The sequence below is a fragment of the Myiozetetes cayanensis genome, unplaced genomic scaffold (genome assembly GCF_022539395.1).
Source record: "Myiozetetes cayanensis isolate MyiCay16 unplaced genomic scaffold, myiCay2020 scf15, whole genome shotgun sequence".
Classification (NCBI taxonomy): Eukaryota; Metazoa; Chordata; class Aves; order Passeriformes; family Tyrannidae; genus Myiozetetes; species Myiozetetes cayanensis.
Window position 1 is genome coordinate 17,525,482 of NW_026087159.1, and position 6,005 is coordinate 17,531,486.

Here is a 6,005-nt window from a genome sequence, read left to right on the forward strand (position 1 = left end):
GCTTGTAGTAGTCACACAGGTCTAGTAAAAACCCAGATCAGAAACCTGACAACCTCTCGAAACTCAGATGACTTTGGAAAACGGATCTCCATCAGGCATTTTCAGTATAAGCAGCACAGAGCTGCACACCCCTGCACAGAAACCTCCTAGATATTACAGAATATTTGTGTCACAAACCCAGTTTCATTTACCCTCTCACATCACTGCTGACTTGCCTTCCTTCAGCAGCTGAACGTATCCAAATTTGCCTAATGAGTTACACATTTCTGTTGCTAACCACAATGATGTGCATTTGCTGTGAGATGCAACTCAGCTTGGGAAAAGAGTTTGTGTCAGTTGACCAAGAAACAGGATGGTTTGTCCACCATTCTCCAAACTCCAAGGGTATATTCCTCTTATCCATCAACCTCTTCCTTTGCTGAAACCCACAAGTGTGTGAAATGAGTGAATTCTGGCAGCCAGCATGACATCACTTGTTGGATATTCTTCCTTCTGAAGAACGACTAGGGGTGATTTATATGGAACAAACAAGGAAAAAATACACTGGAAGACTTGGAATCTCTCAGTCCACATTAGCATTCCCTTCATTTTCTCTCAACAGAGCTTTTATTTAATACTATGTTTTATCTCCTCTCTTTGTGTTTCATGGTCTACATAAGAACACTTTTGATTCCAAGACAGGAAGTGATTTGGGTGGATAAACATTGCCAGAGCCCATCATCTCTCTCACAAATCACCCAGTTTTTATAGCATAATGGTTTCATCAAATAAACAGCATCCTAAAACAGTTCTGAAATGAGGCTTCTAAATATTTCCTCCTGTGAAGCCATAAAGTTTGATAAATCAGGCTACAAAACTTCCCTATAGTATTTCCCTCTCAAACCCAATACTCAGCAGACATACCTCAAACACAGACATGGGTTACAAAAGGTGTTTTTCTAAAATGGTCTATTTTTACCCACACAGTCATCATTCCTACAGGAGGGAACACACAAACATACATATTAAAAAAAAAAAAAAAAAGGTCCACTGAAACTTCAGCTGAACTTTTGACTTTAAAAGCACAAGATGTTAAATACGTAGCTGGTATAGCAAAGTACCTTTTCCAGTTAAAGAGATTCCTTTTGTGGTTTGCTAAACCCTCAGACACTCATGAGAAAGAGGTCACACAGTATATTGTGCCAAAACTCTACATTTGCTCTTTTCACCCTTCAGTTCAGCAAATGACTGCCCACCTGTTCAGCACCTAATGGAGTTCAAGCCTTAATCCATCCCATGTGCCCTCCTGGCACAACATCCACTGAAATGGCTGGAACACCAGCTTGTTTATTGGATCAGGACACAGGCTGCATTAAAATGGAGGCTCTTCAATGAAACCTGAGCCTGCTGCTGGATGGTTCCTGTTTGCCACACCTCTTCCTGACACCCCAATCTCACCACTGTCATATCTAAAGCCAGGGTGGTAAATCCTTGTCCAAGGCCCTGGGCTTTATTCCCCTTTCTGGCACACACACTGCTTCTCTCTCCTTTCTTTCATCCTTCTAAAATTTCCAAGTGGGCTTGGTTTTATAGCCCCCGAGGGGGATCCTAAGGGCTCCACTAAAATCTTCTTAAAGGGCTCGATCCACATCCCAAGGGAGTTCTTATCCCAGCGAATGCTGATCATGCCAGGAGGGCATGATCAGTGTTGTGGCCATGGGGAATCCCAGCCTGAGCCCTGCCAGGCTGCCTGCTCTCTCCACTCCCTGAGGCTTCGGGCTGCTCCTCAGCCACCTGCAGCTGCTGTCCCCAGGGTTCCACCCGGGGGTTATCAGAGCAAGAAGCACACCCTGTCAGACAGCACCGACACAGGTTTAACCCCTCCCCCTCCTGAGCTCTGGGCAGCACAGCCCCAGTTCTGCCAAGAGTCAGGGGGACACCTCAGTGGCAAAAATCCTCACCTGCTATTCCAAAGCATTTAGAGTGATGTTGAACAGCACTGCTGGACTTCACTGGGAAGCTCTTCTGGATATGAGGTCTGTCTTTGTTGCTGCCTCTGGGTTTCTAGCATTTAGCTGGTCACTAAGTTATCTTGCCCCTCAAAACAGCTTCGTTTCAGCAGAGAGGCATTTTTATGGAAAACTATTCTGAAATCCAAACCCTTTATATCAATGAAATCACTGCCAGTGTCATTTTAGTTTTATAAAAACACATAAACATCCTTTAGCAGATGGGGCAGGATCTCTCAACTCCTGTGCTTACAGAGATGCTGATACAAGTGGTTAAGAAATCTTTTCTATTTTTTTCCATGCCAAGAAATCCCTGCCACTGATGCACTCACAAGTCCATTAATGGGAACACTGCAAAGCCACGGTCCTGGTGAAATGATGATGATAAATAAGAATTACTGACACCAGCAGTTAGCTAAACACAGGAAAAGATACCAAATATCTTACAAACACCTTACTCTAATTATTGAAGAGAATGCATTCCACATCTAGCTAGGTAGGAGTTGGAAACCCTTCCTGTGGTCCTCTACTCATATCATTCCTTTGAGTATAGAAGCACCTCTAAAAACCTTTTGCTCACCAGGTCAGAAGAATCTAAGAAATGGAAAGACACCAGCAAGGTTAATAAAAACCACCAGCCAGACAAAGCTTTGAGCAACCAAGAAACGTTGCAGCACCATGAAGAAGAGAAAGCAATTAATTTTCATAATTTTTTTTTTAGCATTCTGCAGGGACAGTGCTGGAAAATGCTTCCATATTAACCCAAGAACAACAGTTTTCACTTTTCCATGAAATAGACCCCGAGCTGTCTGGCTTTTCTGTTCACAACAGCACGTAGCTTTGAACCCAAAAGCTTGCATTTAGCCCTTTCTCATAGGAAACACCGGCCAAAGGACATCAGCTTACATACCCTGTGATTATATCTTAAATATAACTACCTTGCTCGTGGGCATTTCACCGAAGCTGCCAAGAACTAAGATGATCTCAATTAAATATTCAAGCCTATAATGCACAGCATCAGAATTCTCATTTCTCCCAGTGTTCTCAGTTATGAGATTTACCTTTTTGGCTTTCACATCAGTTAAAGCAGACACCTGGAATTTCAGTGAGAGTAAAATGAAGGCCAGTACCTTATTAACAACACCATACATAACTTTATTTCAGTGGTGTCAAGACTTTCTTTTAGTGAGCTATGAATGGTAATCATCTACATAGAGATGAAGATGTGTGGAAAAATATCAGATCCTCAAGTATAGAATAATTTTCTTTTTTTTGACAGGTTTCTAAACAGGATGTATTTTCAGCATTTGGTCAATAACTTGCTTTCCTTGCAGTTTATTGCCAGTATTCATCACTAAACAAGAAAAAAGTATTTTGACAAAAATGGGAGAACACAGAACACATAATTTCATTTTATAACAACTTGTCTCTTTTTTTTTTCTCTCTCAAGTCATTATAGTGTGATTTACCTGCAGGTCCACATAAGATGGATAATGTGCTGAAGGAAGAGCATGGAGCACAGATAAAACTGGAGCTCGTAAAATTTTGCTTTGGGAAGTAGCAAAAATTTTCACAGGCAAGTAATCTGCATTTTGCTGCAGTCTAGAAACACCTGTAAAACAGTAAAGATGATTTATGAGAGAAGTGGGATAGAGACACATTTTTTCTAGTGTAGGAGGAGGTGAACTCCTTCCTTACAGTAGCTGTGGGTCAGGAATTCTGATTTGGATCCATACCAGACCCAATGCTTTATGGTAGCTACACTAATATTAAAAAATAAATAAAATAAAATAAAACCCACCAGACCAAAACCCCTCTTGGCATATAATTTTTCCTTCCTCTACTACAATTGGAGCCCCTGCTGGTCTAGTGGTAAAGGCGCCGCGCTATCACCGCGGAGACCCGGGTTCGATTCCCGGTCAGGGCCACTCCCGGGCAGGTGGAGCTCGTTAGCCCTTAAAGGCAACCCACCTACGTCCTAAGGACCTCACTGCCACCGTCCAAGCTCGCTTGGCCCCGGCAGATGAACCTTAGGATTAAAGGGTGGGCTCAGTTCAGCGCACACTGTGTCTCACCTAAAAAATCCAATGCGCAGGCTGGAAGGTGTAAAGACCTTCCCCGGATCTTCACTCGTGAAGACTGGCCATTATACTACAATTACAAGCACCACTATTTTTTGGGGCTACTTTCCATTTGCAGCAGGCAAGTAATTAAGTGCTTATTACCTCAATAATAATTTACACCCGTGTGCTGGGGCGGGGCATTCCCTGAACTATTCTGAGAGGCTTTTTTCCCCAGTTTTGTAATTCCTGTGTGAATTTTCTTCTCTCTCACCATCCCACCACCCTCCATGTAACTCTCTTTCCAAACCCACCACCAAACCCAAGGCAACCACCTCAAACATTCGGGAAAACTCCAAATCCTCCCTCACCTTCCCCTCGGCCGCGGGCTGGGAAAAATGAACGGGCAAGAAGCGGGAGCACTAGCGGGCTGGTTTTGTTAAAATCGCCACAGAAATACACCTGGAAAATGGGTTTAAAAAGAGCAGGATCAGCTTCTGTCCCCGCCTTCCCTCAGCAGGCCCTTGCGTCCCCGAGGGGGAAGGGGAGCCAGCCACGCTCCCATCTCCAGCACAAGCTGAAGGGCTCTGAATTCGCTCCAGCCTCAACTCCTGCTCCCTTTCTCTGAGCAGACACAGTGAAGGTGTCGATCTTAACCTGATTTGCCCTAAAATGAACCCGGTACCTCTTGAAAGGAGGTCACTGCTCAGTGCTTGGGAAATCAGGGCCGAGTCTGGGGGAGCCGGGCAAGAGGGCACGACCTGGTCCTTTCCCTCTCTCCGTGCCACCCATAAACACGTAGCAAGCAACGCTTTGGAGGTGGAAGGATTCCTTCCTTAAGGGCTTTTCATGCCTTCCTTGGGCAGAACAGCTCTGCAGGAGACCATTAAACAGCTCTGCCCAAGCTCAACACCGGGGTGCCCCCAGCAGCCAACAGAGCCCGCTCAGGTGTCCCCACTGCCCTCAGCCCAGCCGGCAACCCAGGGCTGGCAGAAACCTCTTCTTCTCACTTGGGTGAAGCTGGAGAATAATACCTTGGGAACTGAGGCTTTCAACCACCCTCTTTATTTTTTCTCGGCGCCTGAAAGCACCTGAGGGGCAGGAGGTGAAGGTTAAGGGCGCGCACACCTGAGGGGGATGGCAGGAAGTGGGGGAAGTTATAACACTACCGATAGTATAATTTGTCAGGTTCCTTGTACACTGAAGGCTTAGAGGGCACCACTGAAAAGAAGTTTAAAGTTCCACAAGGTTATTCCGGCTTCACTACAACCAGCAAATGTAACTTCCCTCAGCAGCGCCTCGAGCCGGCTCGTGACCCCCGGCGCTCCTGAGGGGCGGGAAGGGGGCGCAGTTTTAAAGCCTAACGGTAGTGTAGATATTCGAGTTCCTTGTACACAGAAGGATTAGACGGAATCTTTGAAAGCACAACTCAACACGGTTATTCCAGCTTCACTACAACCGGCAAGTGTAATCTCCCCCAGCAGCGCCTCACGCCGGCTCGCGGCCCTCGGCGCCCCTGAGGGGCGGGAAAGGCGTGCGCGAACCTGAGGGGGGCGCGGCGGGAGTTATAAATCCTGACGATAGTACAGGTAATCGAGTTCCTTGTATACCGAAGGCTTAGACGGAACGTTTGAAAACAAAAATCAGCGAGGTTATTTCGGCTTGGGTATAACCGGCGAACACAACCTGCCTCAGCAGCGGCTCGCGACCCCCCGGCCCGCCTGAGGGGAGGAACAGGAGCGCGCGAGGCGGCCGCTCTCCGGCCACCGAGACTGGCCGCGAGTCGGCCTGCTCCCCCCTCTTCCCCCGCCACCTCCACGGGAGCGCCACCTCCACGGGAGCACCGCTTCTCGGGAGACCGTGTCGGGGACACGGACACCGACAGGGCACTCCGTGGAACCCCTGACTCCGTGTCGTACCCTTCTCCCTCAGCCCGCCCTGGCGCGTGCGCGCCGCG